Below are 18,563 nucleotides of genomic sequence, written 5' to 3'. Positions count from 1 at the left end.
GGCTGGGGAGGGGGTACCTGCAGCCGTTTCTTTCTTTTTTTTTTCCCAACAATAATTATGATATTTATTTAAAGTAATACATTTACAGCCCAGATAGTTCTACATTGTACATTTCAGGTTTAACCAGCTTCATAAAAATACTTGAGAACAGCTGTACCCACAGATTTAGACTACTAAATTACTTCTTTGCCCATTTTTCTCTCTCTTTTCTTTCCCGAATAACCTCTTTCAGATACGGTTCAAGGTAGAATTTATCCTCCTCATATTTTGTCCACTGCTCTTTAGGCAGGATCTGCTGCCTCATGCTGAGGTCCAGTGCTCTCTTAATGTGAAACACTCTGTCGTTATAAAGGTTCTCAGGAAGCCTTCTTATGGCTTCTTTTACATCGTCATTCTCATGTATTGTGTCATCTCGCATTAAGCCCAGTTTATTGAACCGGCAGCGTTGTAATACCATTTTCGAATACCCTCCAGCCACCTGCTTGATGCTGAAACAGCTGGCCGGCCCGCCATGTTGACCTGACCCAGCAGTTTCTTAAAACAGGACAATTTCTTGCTATATTGATGGTCTCTTCCTTTCACTTGAACATTTAAAGGCCATAGTATGGTTATTAACTGGCCTAATTTCAATATTTTTGTGTCTCAGGGAATAGGAAGGACCATGGAGAGGAAGAGAGATGGAGTGTGGCTAGTTAAGGGAGCCATCAGAAGACACAGTTACTATCAATTAACTTTGCTGTTTTCTATGGGTGTGGTTTCTGGGGCCCCAAAACAATTACAGTAGTAACATCAAAGGTCACTAATCATAGATCACCATAATGTAGTAATAATAAACATGATTGATATATTATCAAAGCTACCAAAATGCGACAGAGATACAAGTGAGCAGATGTTGTTGGAAAAATGGCACCCACAGATTTTGCCCAATTCGAGATTGCACAAATCTTTGATTTGTAAAAAACACAGTATCTGTGAAGCACAATAAAATGAGGGCGCCTGTAATTACTGTGGTGGTTTTAACATACTTCCCACAAATTCTTTGTTACTGTTCATTCCAGGATGTGGAATTGTGGACTGGACTTTTGACTTATTTCTAATGAACGTATGGAAAGGGGAAAATAGTAACTTTGCAGCACAGAAATGTGGCAGATATCACCTTCATCAAGTGATCAAAATTAACAATACCATGGTAAACCGTGGTAACATTATGTTCCTCACGATATGTGATGAGAAAGACACTTCATTTCTGTTGGCTTCTTCCTTCAAACCCACAACCCTAGTCTTTAGAAAAATCAGACAAACCAAAATTAAGGGACACTTTACAAATATCTGACCAGTACTCTTCAGAGGGGTCAAAGTCATAAAAAACAAGGAGGAGAAGCTGTCACAGTCTGGAGGAGAGCTCAGCATGGTATCCTGGACTGGATCCTGAGACAGGAAAGGGACGTTAATAGAAAAAGAGGTTAAGTCTGAAATGTAGTTCATAGTTTTAGACTAATGTTGATTACTTAGTTTTGGTAAATATGCCATGGTTATAGAAGGTGTTTACATGAAGGCAGACTGAGTGAAAAGTATTTGAGAACTTTCTGGATTTATCATGGAAATTCTTCTATAAACTGAAGAAATGATAGGAACCACTGAAGAGAAAAAGCCTCTCCATTCACACTGAGTCAAATCTGAAGTCCTGTCAGGAGCCTGCAAAGTCAGACATGATGCTCATGATCCCCTCTCTGTCTTGCCTCCTCTCATTCCCTCCCCACCTCAGGCAGCTTCAGCTACAGGGGGACTTTCCCTCTGATTCTTCAGACACGTCCAGCCTGCTCCCACCTTGGGGCCTTGACACTCATTGTTCACGTTGGTGGGAAATCTTCCCCCCAGATATTTTCATGCCTAGCTCCCTTATCTCTTGGAGATCTTTATTCAGATGTCTCCTAATCAAGAGACTTTCTCTGACCAACCTGTGTAAGGACACACACGTCTGGCATAACCCACCCCTTCCCTTGCTTTACTTTTCTTTGTTGCTCTCAGCATCATCTCTCATTCACTAGACTTCATCTGATTTTCCTCATTCTTCCTTGTGGCAGGCAGAACGATGCCCCCCTGAAGATGTTCATGTTCTAATCCCTGGAACCTATGGCTATATTGTGCTTAGTCACTCAGTTGTGTCCAACTCTTTGCAACCCCATGGACTGTAGCCCACCAGGCTCCTCTGTCCATGAGATTTCCCAGGTAAGAATACTGCAGTGGGTAGCTGTTCGCTTCTTCAGGGACTCTTCCCAACCCAGGGACTGAACTTGGGTCTCCTGCTTTGCAGGAAGATTCTTTATGGGTTGAGCCATCAGTGTTGCGATATGTCAAAGGGGAAAATTAAGACTGCAGATGGAACTAAGGTTGTTAATCATCTGACCTTGAAATGGGAAGGTTCTCTTGGATTATCTAGATGGCCCAATATAATCACAAGGGTCTTTAAATGTGGAAGAGGGAGACAGAAAATAAATTGGAGGGATTCACCATGCTGCTGCTGCTGCTGCTGCTAAATCGCTTCAGTCGTGTCCGACTCTGTGCAACCCCATAGACAGCAGCCCACTAGGCTCCCCCATCCCTGGAATGCTCCAGGCAAGAACACTGGAGTGGGTTGCCATTTCTTTCTCCAATGCATGCAAGTGAAAAGTGAAAGTGAAGTTGCCCAGTTGTGTCCAACTCTTAGCGACTCCATGGACTGCAGCCTACCAGGCTCCTCCGTCCATTGGATTTTCCAGTCAAGAATGACTCAGTTCTCCACTGGTGGTTTTAGACAATTAAGGCACCTGTGAGCCAAGCTGTGGGCAGGCTCTTGCTGCTGAAAAAGATGGACAACTCTTTCCTAGAGCCTTTGGAAAACGGTAGCCCTGCTGACATTTTGTTTTTAGCCCAATTTGACCCTTGTCAGACTTCGGCTTTAAAGAACTATAAGAGGAGTACTATGAAACTCCTAGAGGAAAATAGAGCTAAGACACTCTTTGCCATAAATCACAACAATATCTTTTTGGCTCTGTCTCCTACAGTAATGAAAATAAAAACAAAAATAAACACATGGGACCTAATTAAACTTAAAAGCTTTTGCACAGGAAAGGAAACCATAAACAAAATTCAAAGACAGCCTATGGAATGAGAGAAAAGTGGAGAGCTACATAAAGACAAACAAAAAATTAGAACATCCTATAACAACATACAAAAAAATAAACTCAAAATGGATTAAAGACCTAAATGGAAGGTCAGACACTGTAAAACTCAGAGGGAAACATATGCAGAACACTGACATAAATTGTAGCAATTTTTTTTTGGATTCACCTCTTAGAATAATGAAAATTTTAAAAAAAAGATGAAACCCAATTAAAAATTTTGCATAGCAAAGGAAACCATATACAAAGCCAAAAGACAACCCACATAATGGGAGAAAATGTTTTCAAATGAAGATACTGACAAGGACTTAATTTCCAAATATATAAACAGCTCATGAAGCTCAATATCAGAAAAACAAACAACCCAATCAAAAAAGGCAGAAGATGTAAAGAGATGTTTCTCCACAGAAGACACCAGATGGCCAAGAGGCATATGAAAAGATGCTCAAAATCACTAATTATCAGAGAAATGCAAATCAAACCTACCACGAGTTATCACCTCACAACAGTCAGAATGGTCATCATCAAAAAGTCTACAAATAATAAATGTTGAAGAGAGCATTGAGGAAAGGGAACTGTGATACACTGTTGGTGGAAATGCCAGTTGATAGAGCCACTATAGAGAACAGCATGGTGGTCCCTTAAAAAACTAAAAATGGAGCCAGCATTTGATCCTGTAATTCCACTCCTGGGCATACATTCAGAGGAAATCATAATTCGAAAAAATCTATGCACCCCAATACTCATTGCAGCACTATTTTGTAATAGCTAAAACCACTAGACCATTAAGGTATGACCTAAATCAAATCCTTTATGATTATACAGTGGATATGACAAATAGATTCAAGGGATTATCTCTGATAGACAGAGTACTTGAAGAAGTATGGACAGAGGTTTGTGACATTGTACAGGAGGTAGGGTTCAAGACCATTCCCAAGAAAAAGAAATGCAAAAAGGCAAAATGATTGTTTGAGGAGGGCTTACAAATAGCTATGAAGAGAAGTGAAAGCCAAAGGAGAAAAGGAAAGATATACCCATTTGAATGCAGAGTTCCAAAGAATAGCAAGGAGAGAAGCAGAAGATATTAAGAAGTGGCAAGAATACACAGGAGAACTATACAAAAAGATCTTCATGACCCAGGTAACCACAATGGTGTGATCATTCACCTAGAGCCAGACATTCTGGAATGCGAAGTCAAGTGGGCCTTAGGAAGTATCACTATGAACAAAGCTAGTGGAGGTGATGGAATTCCAGTTGAGCTATTTTAAATCCTAAAAGATGATGCTTTGAAAGTGCTGCACACAATACACCAGCAAATTTGGAAAACTCAGCAGTGGCCGCAGGACTGGAAAAGGTCAGTTTTCATTCCAATCCCAAAGAAAGGCAATGCCAAAGAATGCTCAAATTACTGCACAATTTTACTCATTTCACATGCTAGCAAAGTAATGCTCAAAATTCTCCAAGCCAGGCTTCCACGGTATGTGAACCATGAACTTACAGATATTCAAGCTGGATTTAGAAAGACAGAGGAACCAGAGGTCAAATTGCCAACATCCACTGGATCATTGAAAAAGCAAGAGAGTTCCAGAAAAACACCTACTTCTTCTTTATTGACTATGCCAAAGCCTTTGACTGTGTGGATCACAACAAAGTGTGGAAAATTCTTAAAGAGATGGGAATACCAGACCACCTGACCTGCCTCCTGAGAAATCTGTATGCAGGTCAAGAAGCAACAGTTAGAACTGTACACAGAACAACAGATTGGTTCCAAATCAGGAAAGGAGTACGTCAAGGCTGTATATTGTCACCCTGCTTATTTAACTTATATGCAGAGTACATCATGCGAAATGCCAGGCTGGATGAAGCATAAGATAGAATCAAAATTTCTGGGAGAAATATCAATAACCTCAGATATGCAGATGACACCACCCTTATGGCAGAGAGTGAAGAGGAACTAAAAAGCCTCTTGATGAAAGTGAAAGAGGAGAGTGAAAAAGTTGGCTTCGAGCACAACATTCAGAAAACTAAGATCATGGCATCTGGTCCCATCACCTCATGGGAAATAGATGGGGACAGTGGAAACAGTGTCAGACTTCATTTTTTTGGGCTCCAAAATCACTGCGGATGGTGACTGCAGCCATGAAATTAAAAGATGCTTACTCCTTGGAAGGAAAGGACCAACCTATATAGCATATTAAAAAGCAGAGACATTACTTTGCCAACAAAGGTCCGTCTGGTCAAGGTTATGGTTTTCCAGTGGTTATGTATGGATGTGAGAGTTGGACTGTGAAGAAAGCTGAGTGCCGAAAAATTGATGCTTTTGAACTGTGGTGTTGGAGAAGACTCTTGAGAGGCCCTTGGACTGCAAGGAGATCCAACCAGTCCATCCTAAAGGAGATCAGTCCTGGGTGTTCATTGGGAGGACTGGTGCTGAAGCTGAAACTCCAATACTTTGGCCACCTGAGGCGAAGAACTGACTTATTTGAGAAGATCCTGATGCTGGGAAAGATTGAAGGCAGGAAGAGAAGGGGATGACAGAGGATGAGATGGTTGGATGGCATCACCGACTCAATGGACGAAACTCCGGGAGTTGGTGATAGACAGGGAGGCCTGGTGTGCTGCAGTCCATGGGGTCGCAAAGAGTCAGACACGACTGAGCAACTGAACTGACTGAAACCATGGAAGTAAATTAAATGTCCATTGACAGTGGAATGGATAAAGATGTGGCACATATATACAGTGGAATATTATTCATCCTTAAAAAAAGAATGTAATAATGCTATTTGCAGCAATTATGGATGAAACATTAGAGATTATTATACTAAACAAAGTAAGTCAGAGAAAGACATATAAAATGATACCGCTTATATGTGAATTTTTTTTTTAATGACACAAATTGACTTATTTCCAACACAAAAAGAGACTCATGGACATAGAAAACAAACTTACAGTTACTAAAATGGAAACAAGGGTGGTGAGAAGGACAAACTATGATGTTGGGATTAACATATACACACCTATTATGTATCTTCCCAGGTGGCACTAGTGGTAAAGAACCTGCCTACCAATGCAGAAGACATAAGAGACATGGGTTTGATCCCTGGGTCAGGAAGATATGCTGGAGGTCATGGCAACCCACTCCAGTATTCTTGCCTGGAGAACCCCATGAACAGAGGAGCCTGGCAGGCTACAGTTCATAAAGTCACAAAGAATCGGACATGACTGAAGTGACTTAGCATGGTGGGGCACTGTTATGCATTAAATAGATAACCAATAAGGACCTACTCTATAGCACAGGGAACTGTACTCAATATTTTGAAACAGCTTATAAGGGAAAAGAATCTGAAAAACAATATATGTATATATTCATTGTGCTCTATACCTGAAACTTAAATGATATTGTAAATCAACTATATTTCAGTAAAAAAAATTAAATATAATGAAGGAACTATAGGATTAAAAAACATGTTGTTTCAGGCTAATAAGTTTATGGTAACTTGTTACAGCAATATAGAAGACTGACTCATATGCACCATATCAATGACCCATTCCTAATGTCCATACAGAATCCTGGGTCTGATGAGTGCTGTCATTTTTCCATAGTGGGAACTGCTGTCCAAGGTAAGGACACAATCTTGCCTCTGACTGTTTTATCACAAAATCTCCAGAGGTGATCAGAAAAGACAGTCAAGTCCTGGGAGCACAGGCTGTGTCTGAGGGTACGTGTCGGTGTGTGCGAATGAGGAGGGACAGTGCTGTTGTGTTGAGATCCTGTCATTCACTCAGTGATGTCACAGGCATGGTCCCTAGCTTTGGGGTAAATGTTGTAAGGTCTTTACCATTTCTTGTGTTCAAGATCTCAGGTCTCTAGGTGGACTTGGACAACATTCCTAGGCACTTTGCCTGAGTGTCTGGCACCATGATTTCTGCTATAGACAAGAGAGAAAACTGTCATTACAGCATCCTGCAGCGTTAGGTTTAGGGCTGACTCTGAGGCATTAAAGAAATCTTATGAGAAGCTGATTTATGAAGGCAGTACAAGCACCTCTCTTATTTATACTTAGAGTCCTTTTCAACTAGAGTCGGAATTTTGAGGGGTTATAGATTGATGGGTGAATTTGCTCGTTTTTATTATGTAGAATAACAGAAGAGCCAGAAGCAATATAACCAAAATACAAGAGAGCTTTATAAATAAAATAGGAATAATAGATACTTGAAAGATAATGTCCCCGAGCACTTTAGAAATGATGAAAGTGCCCTAGAAATGTTTAGATGAATGGCTGTATATTCCTTTTGGAATGGGTTTTGGTTGTTAAATTTCCTTTACTGAGTAACTCAGCAAAAGTTTTTTACCAGATAGAAGATACAAATTGAACACCAGGCACATCCACCATAAAGTTTTCATTGATTTATTTAATATAGCTGTAATCATGGTGGAGCGCTAGAAAACTTCGGTTGGCATGTGACAAGAAAACCTAATTCAACTTGGCTTAAAGAGTAACGGGGATTTACTGGCTTATGTAACCACAAAGTCCCGCAGTAAGGCAGGCTTCAGCAAAGTTGATCCAGACATTTACAGTGTCACCAGACTCTGCTGTTTTTCCCTGCAGTTCTTTCAGCGCTGCTTTCCAAAGTGTGTTGGCTTTCTCTTGGACTGGCTTCTCTCACCTCTATTGGTCCCCAGAGGGATCAGCTTTCCTACTCATATTTGGTGGACAGAGCCTTCCTGGAAACATCCCACCCCTGGGAAATTCAGGGTTGATAACTGCAGAGCAGAGGCCCCCAGACAAGGCCTGCAGGCAAAATCTAGCAGCTTCCTGACGTTACACATCAGCTCTTATTAGACCGCAGTCATGCCCTTTGGCTTACACATCGCCCACGGCTGCTCTCACACTGCAAGGGCAGGGTTGAGTGATTAGCACAGAGAACTATCACACACAGCCTGAAATATTTACAATCAGGCCCTGGACAGAAGTTTGCTGATCTCTGAAACACAGTCATAGGGAATAACTCTGAGATAACTCTCAGCCCAGAAGCTGTTTTCTTCTCACCAACAGCGGTTAATTCATTCTATTTCTCTTCTGTCTTTTTCCCACCAAAGAACAGATGGAAGACTTTTTTCAGGCAAATACAGCTAGTGGTTCTCAAGTCATGAGTCAGATTCTGGACATCTTCAGATTCACATGGATCCTCACAATAGCAATAGCTATAGCTAGAGAAATGGATTCCTTGAGGACCACCGTAAATTAATATTAATACCAACAGCACTACTAGAGGCGAGGCTCTGTATAACACTCTCCCTATAGTAACCTCTCACAAAATCTTGTCAAGTGTGTCCCACAATCATGCCTACTTTAAGGATGAAGCACTGAGAACTTAAGAAATGTCCCTGGTTTACACAGCTGGTAAGTGGTCCAGAGTTCATGGTGCTGATCAGTCATCGTGGCTGACTCTCTGAACTGGAATTCCAACTGAGCAAATGCAGATGGGGACTAAGAATTATCTGTGATTTGTGATGTGGCTCAACACAACAGAAAAGAACAGGGCACTCCACATGACCAGACAAGGAAACAAAACACAAAGGAAGTCAGGGACAGCAGATAAAACTTTCCTTTAGCCACCCTCGCTAAACATTCAAGCAAGGACCTGGTGAGGAGGGCTTTGGAAGGGAACAACAAAGATCCCTTAGTCAAAAAGGGCTAATTTCTAAATTACCAAAGTTAAAACCTGAACCACATCAGTTTCAGGCAGAACGAGTTTCTTGGAATATGCTCCTTAGAAATTGCTTCATTGAAAAATGGTCCTGGGGTCGACTCATGTATGGAATACAGCATCCACTAACCCATGCAAGGAGATTCCCAGTGCAAACATTAGGAGGCTTTCAGAAATGCTAAATAGAGTAGGGAAACCTGTTTGCTTAATCCAGTATTTACTCAATTTATCTGACCACCAAACATTCTTTGGGGTATGTATAAGGTCTAAAGATGTCCCAAAGAATAAACCATTTTTTAATTGAAGTATATTTGACTTACAATATTGTGATGATTTCAGGTATACAGCACAGGAATTCAGTTGTACACATACATGTATATATCTATATTTTTCTGTTCCTTTCCATTTATAGTTTGTTACAGTATGAAAAGGTAAAAAGACATGATACTGAAAGATGAACCACCCAGGTTGGTAGATGTCCAATATACTACTGGGGAAGAGCAGAGAAATAGATATATAAAGAATGAAGAGTCTGAGCAAAAGCAGAAATGATGCCCAGTTGTGATTGTTTCTGGTGGTGAAAATAAAGTCCAGTGCTATAAAGAACAATATTGCATAGGAACCTGGAAAGTTAAGTCCATGAATCAAGGTAAATTGCATGTGGTCAAAGAGGATGTGGCAAGAGTGAACATTGACATTTTGGGAATCAGTGAACTAAAATGGAAGGGAATGGGCAAATTTAATTCAGGTGACCATTATATCTACTACTGCGGGCAAGAATCCCTTAGAAGAAATGGAGTCGCCTTATAGTCAACAAAACAGTCTGAAATGCAGTACTTGGGTGCAATCTCAAAAATGACAATGATCTCAGTTCATTTCCAAGGCAAACCATTCAGCATCACAGTAATCCAAGTCTATGACCCAACTACTAATGCTGAAGAAGCTGAAGTTAAACAGTTCTATGAAGACCTACAAGACCTCCTAGAACACCAAAAAAAAAAAGATGTCCTTTTCATTAATAGGGGACTGGAAGGCAAAAGTAGAAAGTCAAGAGATACTTGGATTAACAGGTAAGCTTGGCCTTGGAGTAACAAAATGAAGCAGGGCAAAGGCTAACAGAGTTTTGCCAAGAGAATGCACTGGTCATAGCAAACACTCTCTTCCAACAACACAAGACATCACCAGATGGTCAGTACCAAAATCAGATTGGTTACATTCTTTACAATAGAAGATAGAGAGGTTCTATACAGTCAGAAAAAATAAGACCTGAAGCTAACTGTGGTTTAGATCATCACTCTTTATTGCAAAATTCAGTCTCAAATGAAGAAAGTAGGGAAAACCACTAGCCCATTCAGCTATGACCTAAATCAAATCACTTATGATTATACAGTGGAGGTGATAAATAGATTCAAGGGACTAGATCTGGTAGACAGAGTGCCTGAAGAACCTGGATAGAGATTCGTAACATTGTACAGGAGGTGGTGACCAAAATTGTCCCCAAGAAAAAAGCAATGCAAGGCGGCAAAGTGGTTGTTTGAGAGGGCCTTATGAATAGCTGAGAAAAGAAGAGAAGTGAAACGCAAAGCAGAAAGGGAAAGATATACCCAACTGCATGCAGAGTTCCGGAGAATAGCAAGGAGAGATAAGACAGACTTCTTAAGTCAACAATGCAAACACACAGAAGAAAACAATAAAATGGTAAAGAGTAGCAATCTCTTCAAGAAAATTGGAGCTACAAAGGGAACATTTCATGCAAAGATGAGGACAATAAAGGACAGAAACAGCAAGGACCTAACAGAAGAAATTAAGAAAAGGTGGCAAGAATACATAGAAGAACTGTACATAAAAGCTCCTAATGACCCAGATAACCACGATAGTGTGATCACTCACCTAGAGCCAGACATCCTGGAATGTGAAGTCAAGTGGGCCTTAGGAAGCATCACTACAAAGAAAATTAGTGGAGGTGATAGAATTCCAGTTAAGCTATTTCAAATCCTAAAAGATGATGCTAAAGTGCACTTTATGCCAGTAAATTTGGAAATCTCAGCAGCGGCCACGGTAGTGGAAAAGGTCAGTTTTCACTCCAATCCCAAGGAAAGGCATTGCTGGAAGAAATATCAACAGCCTCAGATATGCAGATGATACCACTTTTATGACAGAAAGTGAAGAAGAACTAAAGTGCCTCTTGATGAAGGTGAAAGAGGAGAGTGAAAAAGTAGGTTTAAAACTTAACATTCAAAAAATGAAGATCATGGCATCCAGTCCAATAACTTCATGGCAAATAGATGGGGGAAATGTGGAAACAGTGTTAGATTTCATTTTCTTAAGCTCCAAAATTAACTTGGACAGGTACTGTAGCCATGAAATTAAAAGACGCTTGCTCCTTGGCAGAATAGCTATGACAAACCTAGACAGGATATTAAAAAGCAGAGAGATCACTTTGACTATAAGGTCTGTATAATCAAAGCGATGGTTTTCCCAGTAGTCTTGTATGGTTGTGAGAGTTGGACAACAAAGAATGCTGAGCACTGAAGAATTGGTATTTTTGAACTGTAGTGCTGGAGAAGACTTGAGAGTCCCTTGGATAGTAAGGAGATCAAACCAGTCAATGCTAAAGGAAATCAACCCTGAATATTCATTGAAGGACTGGTCCTGAAGCTGAAGCTCCAATACTTTGGCCACCTGATGTGAAGAGCTGACTACTTAGAAAAGACCCTGAGGCTGGGAAAGATTGAGGGCAAGAAAAGAAGGGGTGACAGAGGATGAGATGGTTGGATGGCATCACAGAGTCAAGGGACATGAGTTTGAGCAAGCTCAGGGAGATAGTGAAGGACAGAGAAGCCTGGCGTGCTGCAGTTCCTGGGGTCACAAAGAGCCAAGTGTGACTTAGCAACTAGACAACAAGATATTGAATACAGGATAAACAGACTCATGGACATAGAAAACAATCTTATGGCTACCAAAGTGGGAGAGGGGACAGGGATAAATTGGGGATATAGGATTAACAGGCACACACCACCAAAAAAACTTTTGATCCATTCTGTTGTATAATTTTAAAGAATCATTTCTGGAGAAAGAAATGGCAACCCACTCCAGTATTCTTGCTTGGAAAATTCCGTGGATGGAGGAACCTCGTAGGCTACAATCCATGGGGTTGCAAAGAGTCAGACACGACTGAGCGACTTCACTTTCACTTATCAAGTATACCTGTGGCTGATTCATGTTGATGTATGACAAAATCCATCACAATATTTTTGTAATTATACTCCAATTAAAATCAATGAATTAAATTATGTAAAGTGAAAATGAAAGAGAAAAAAAATAAAGCATCATTCAATGCTTCATCATATGAGTTATTCCATATCCCATAATGTGAAACCACTGCTTCTCAAATTAACTTTTTTGGTTGTCTTTTTTATAATCTTATTAAAAGAGCCCTTCCATGGCATTTAAAACAGGAATCTGAAGCAGATGGGTTTCTGGGGGCCAGATGGACTGACCCAGCCAACCGGGTGAGCTTCCTTGCCAAAATGTGCTGTGTAAGACCCACTCATGGGAGGATCTGTAATATTAGGTTCACCCATTACAATGGTGGCATCATAAATAGTACTGCTATAAAGTACTTAGGGCTTCCCTGGTGGTTCAGATGGTAAAGAATCTGCCTGCAATGCAGGAGACCTGGGTTCAATCTCTGGGTGGGGAAGATCCTCTGGAGAAGGGAATGGCAACTCATTCCAGTATTCTTGCCTGGAGAATTCCATGGATCAAGGAGCCTGGTGGGCTACAGTCCACGGGGTCACAAAGAGTCAGACATGACTGAGTGACTAACACTTTCACAATGTACTTATATGTGAAAGAGCTAAATTGTGCAGGATAACTAAGTAGGAAATCAGAATACAGGAAGAAAAAACCCCTGCAAATACTACAAGCAATAAACTCAGAGGAATATAAAAACTGAAGCTATTGGCAATGGCAGGGCCTCTTGCCAGCAGTGAAGGGTACATGAAGGACGGGAACGTCTGAGCCGGAGCTTAAAGGGTCTAGTGAGCATGGGTGGGATAGGGAGGGAGAAGCTGGGGCGGGGCTCAGACAGCAGGAGCAGAGGCAGCCTGGGTGGACACAGGACCCGAGGCTTGAAGTGGGTAGAGGTGATGGATGTCGCTGGTGAGATATGAGAGGTGAAGTGTCCTGTGCACAGAAGAGCCTAATATCCTCAGAGGACTGTGGCTTTAATTCAGCTGATGACATTGTAGGCTTCTGAACACAAAATCAAAGTGTGTGTTGTTTAACATAGGTCTTGCCAGCTGCAGCATAAAAATGAACTGGGAGGGAGGAAGCTGAAAGAGGAAGTAGCATTCCCTTATGACAGAGGAGATCGAGACCAATGAAGGACTGTTTAATCTAATGTTGTGCTTTCAAAAAGGATGAATTTCTAAACTACCAAAGTTAAAGTCATTGATTTTATTTTTCATACATTTGTCCAGCAGCATTAATTCTACAAGCAACTGTAATGGACGCAATCCATTGTTTAATCACTGTCATAATTCAGAAATGATTTGCTTGCTTTCTTTGAAAATAACCTGTGTATGTCAAGGGCCTATAACCATATATATATTGTTTATTGCAACATCAGAAACAACTGTACGTTTTGGGAGCATTTCCTCCTGGAAGCAGTAATGGTGGGGGCTGTGTGAGGTGGTGGTGCTCAGTGGTCACTGCAGGGAGCCCTGAGGGGGTGAGCAGGGGAGGGCATGTGCACTCCTCCTAAGCCCCTGTGGGTTAGGTTAACTGCTCTTGACAGACTTGAGCCATTTTAGTGACTTTTCATTCTCAAAGGGAGAGTTTCAAATGCCACCATCTCATTTTATGACCCTTTCTCAAGGCACCCAAATCGTGGCCATCAAGTCCTGCTCTAAGATCCAAGTCAGTAACATATATTAAAGAAATTTCTGCTTTCCACAGACGTGAAATATAACCTGAGTCCTTAGTGAAGTCATTTGAGGGGGGGAATGCATCATATAACATGTAAATGAACTGCCTTAAAACCTGTTTGCCTGTTCAGCTGCATGAAGCCCCGTGGTGCCCAGCAGCGGCTCCTCCAAATCTCTTTCAACCCTGTCTCTAAGTCTTCAGGACCCTCTGGCCTTTTTACATTGCTTTTGCTTCTGAGACTGTTTTCTTCTCTCCCTATTGCTTCTGAAAGTTTTCCTTTGCAGAGAACTCAAGCTTTTTATTTTTTATTTCTTTTGTCTAAATGTACATAAATCAATGTAATGCCTCTAGGTATTTTTCTTCACTTTACTCACTACTCCATCTGTGAAACAAAGGCCAGGAAGCTGAGCACCTCAGCTAAAGAATCTTTCTTAGAAAGCTGAGAAGATGGTGAAAACTGTGTTTGCCTAATAGTGTACCTGCCTCACAGATGGGGGGTGACCCATATTACTAAGAGGCTGGAACTCTTTAATCCAGATTATCTGCAGATTAACTCAAGCAAAGATGATCTCTGGAAAGTAGAAAGCTGATTACAGCTAGCAAATCAATGGGCTCTAAACCTTAGTGGGTACCAAAAAAAAACTCTGACTTCAAATGAACTGGCTCCTTTCCTGAAGTTTTCTGCCGCTTGGAAGCAAGTGTTTGAACGTCCTGATTTACAGGATGAAAAGACTCCTGCGCCAGGCCAGAGCCCTCAATGCTGAGCAAGGCTGCTTTGCTTCCCATGGTTGTAGTTTAACGTAAACCATTTCAGAAATTTCTGCGTGTTATTTGAGGACTGAACGGTGACTTGCTCTCAGCCTCATGCTTTCTAGTGTCTGTCATCAAACCCAAAACATTACTATATCCAGCATCCAGGTCAGGTCCCCATGTTATGACAATGAGAGGTGGCTGGGTGAGCTCTCACATCTGAAAACAACTAGAGCTTTCCTCAGCGTTTCCAGGCATCCATGAGGAAATCTTTCTCTCCTGCTCTTCTTTGGGTCTGTGGGTCTGTTTTCTTTCACACTGCCCTTGTCTCTCTGTCTGTCTCACAGTTATACCTACTCTTGGCTACATGTCTGGGTGTCTTCTCTATTATAGAGCTTTGTCCCTACTTGTCTTTGGGGTTTCTTTTTTCTTTTTTCATTTATTTTTATTAGTTGGAGGCTAATTACTTTACAACATTGCAGTGGTTTTTGTCATACATTGAAATGAATCAGCCATGGATTTACATGTATTCCCCATCCCGGTCCCCGCTCCCACCTCCCTCTCCACCCGATCCCTCTGGGTCTTCCCAGTGCACCAGGCCCGAGCACTTGTCTCATGCATCCAACCTGGGCTGGTGATCTGTTTCACTATAGATAATATACATGTTTTGATGCTGTTCTCTCAAAACATCTCACCCTCGCCTTCTCCCACAGAGTCCAAAAGTCTGTTCTGTACATCTGTGTCTCTTTTTCTGTTTTGCATATAGCGTCATCATTATCATCTTTCTAAATTCCATATATATGCATTAGTATACTGTATGGGTCTTTATCTTTCTGGCCTACTTCACTCTGTATAATGGGCTCCAGTTTCATCCATCTCATTAGAACTGATTCAAATGAATTCTTTTTAATGGCTGAGTAATATTCCATGGTGTATATGTACCACAGCTTCCTCATCCATTCGTCTGCTGATAGGCATTTAGGTTGCTTCCATGTCCTGGCTATTATAAACAGTGCTGCGATGAACATTGGGGTACATGTGTCTTTTTCAGATCTGGTTTCCTCGGTGTGTATGCCCAGAAGTGGGATTGCTGGGTCATATGGCAGTTCTATTTCCAGCTTTTTAAGAAATCTCCACACTGTTCTCCATAGTGGCTGTACTAATTTGCATCCCCACCAACAGTGTGAGAGGGTTCCCTTTTCTCCACACCCTCTCCAGCATTTATTGCTTGTAGACTTTTGGATAGCAGCCATCCTGACTGGTGTGTAATGGTACCTCATTGTGGTTTTGATTTGCATTTCTCTGATGATGAGTGATGTTGAGCATCTTTTCATGTGTTTGTTAGCTATCTGTATGTCTTCTTTGGAGAAATGTCTGTTTAGTTTTTTGGCCCATTTTTTGATTGGGTCATTTGTCTTTGGGGTTTCTTCAGGAATCCCTTGAGCACAGTATATAACTCCTCCCTTTAGCCATAAGAGATGGATAGTAAGGTTGGCAATGGACACTTACAAAAAGGATTCCAGCAGTTCACGCTAACATGTTTAAGGAACAAGACACTACTAAGAGAAGGGATTAACTGTATATTAAAATTATTCCCAGATGCCAGAGAGATTAGATGGAGGACAGATATTTTAACTGAAAGTCAGTAATGATGACCAGTAAGGATATGTCTCCTTATTTTTTTTTAACCAATAATTTGAATTTATGAAAAGGGAAAATTATCTAAGGATATCAGTATTTTGAAGAATAGTGTGCTTTAATAGCCAGAAGGAACTTTAAAAATTACCTTGAGCAGCTCCCCAGCCCCGAGGATAAAGACCCAAGCCCACAGCAATGGAGTAACTTGCTCAAGGTTCTTCTGACCAGTGGTCAGAGCTTCTATGTCAGGGATCTAACATGTGCCAGATGTTATTCTAGGTCCCAGATAATGTCACAAAGGAGGTCAAGGTTGCTGTCTTCTTGGGGTTTAAACATCAGAGGAGGAGGCAGATAATAACAAATGAACAAGAACGTTTTAAACAGTGAAGACTCCTTTGATGTTATCAAAGGAAGGTCATGATAGAGAGATGGAAAGAGGTTCTGAAGACAGGACCTTGGTGCTGGGGGGTAGTGAGCCATGCTAGTCTGGTAGAGTGGTGAAAGTCTGAGTGTGTGGGGCACCAGAGCACTCTCACGCCTCCAGATAAAGCACCCTTTTCAGTGCAACCATGGATGGAAGGTTGTCATCTCCTTAGGATGCCCCCAGAAAGATAAGTAAAACCCATATTAAGGATATTCTATAAATAAGCATCATACAAATAAGCACCTACCATAAATAGCAACAGTACTAGAGCATTAAAAACTTTTATTTACATAGCATCCATTCCCTGCCTTTGAGCATCTTAAAGCCTAGTGAACTGCTTCTCATTGCAAAAAAAAAAAAAAAAACAACTTACTGGACTTTGACAGTTACTCTGAAATCTATCCAGGACGAAGGAATGGAGGCAGCTAATGTGACTTAAGCAGGTTCTGATCAAGATCCTGTCCTCTTCTAAAAAAGAGCTATTAGTCATTGTACCCAGGGCTTTGGCTTCATGTTTTATCTACCACACATATTGAGGTTTAATTATATTATTACACTTACACAGTACAACAAAGTCAATATATATATATTGACTTTATATATAAAGTCAATATGTGTATATATATGTACACACAGCACATAATATTGACTCTAAGACTGATACTAATCATTGGAAATAAATGAGAAGAATCAACGAAATTTCAGTGAGCAACTGCCAACATTGCATTCTTTTCTTTTTAAAAATAAAAATTTGGCTAAATATATTGAGATTGAACATGAAGAATTCAAGCTTCAATTTGATCATTATTCTTTAGCCTGTGATTATCTAAGGAGCCACTAAGATATGGATTAATATATATTTAGCGCTGATAATGGAGACAGCAATGGCAACCCACTCTATTACTCTTGCCTGGAAAATCCCATGGACGGAGGAGCCTGGTGGGCTGCGGTCCATGGGGTCATGAAGAGTTGGACACGACTGAGAGACTTCCCTTTCACTTTTCACTTTCATGCATTGGAGAAGGAAATGGCAACCCACTCCAGTGTTCTTGCCTGGAGAATCCCAGGGATGGCGGAGCCTGGTGGGCTGCCGTCTATGGAGTCACACAGAGTCGGACACGACTGAAGCGACTTAGCAGCAGCAGCAGCAGTGCTGATAATAAAGAATACGTTTTTATTATCTCCATGTCTATTTTCAGAGAAAATTTCTCCCAGATTATGTGGGCTTCACATTACAATTGAAGAGGGAAAATCAGAAGCCCTTCGATACTCATTTTTAAATTTTGGAGACAGGGGAAAGGATGGGAGAAGGGATAGGCAGGGAGTTTGTGAACATGTACACACTTTTATATTTAAAATGGATAACCAACAAGAATCTAATTCATAGCAGATGCAACTCTGCTCCAGGTTATGTGGCAGCCTGGATGGGAGGGAGTTTGGGGGAGAATGGATACATGTATGGCTGAGTCCTTTCACTGTTCACTTGAAACTATCACAACATTGTTTGTTAATCCACTATATTCCAAAATGAAATAAAAAGTTTTAGAAAAGTTTGAAGAAAAGGGCTAGTCTAAGGGTATTTTTTTTCCTTGTTTTTAAAAACAGGTTTAACAGAGATGTTGGGATTGTTTAAGACATTTCCAAAGGATCTTTACAATGGTTATAAAATTGTTTTCCGTCTCACTGCAATAACATTCCATAAATTGTTGAGGGGGATGGGGTGACTGTAAAGAATCTAGAAGAGTTTCATAGCCTTGAAAATGTGAAAAATCCACGTGGCCTAATCTTTCTCCAGGAAGTAGAGGTTTATATCCAGTCACGATGTGTGAGCCAGATTTGGGTGAGCTGCCTACTACTCCAGAACTTGGCAATACAAGGCGATCTGATTGTCACAAAGCGTAGAATTTCTCAGAAAGTGTGAGTGGTGGAAGGGTGAGAGTGTGAAT

General features: G+C 40.9%; 1 pseudogene; it reads right to left on the bottom strand.

Annotated features, from left to right (window-relative positions):
- Window positions 1-50: 50 nt before the first annotated feature.
- LOC110151288 (cytochrome b-c1 complex subunit 7 pseudogene) lies at window positions 51-518 on the bottom strand (annotated as a pseudogene).
- Between the last annotated feature and the right edge of the window lie 18,045 nt (window positions 519-18,563).

Source organism: Odocoileus virginianus, chromosome 3 (assembly GCF_023699985.2).
Source record: "Odocoileus virginianus isolate 20LAN1187 ecotype Illinois chromosome 3, Ovbor_1.2, whole genome shotgun sequence".
NCBI lineage: Eukaryota > Metazoa > Chordata > Mammalia > Artiodactyla > Cervidae > Odocoileus > Odocoileus virginianus.
This window is presented reverse-complemented; position numbering and strand designations above follow the sequence as displayed.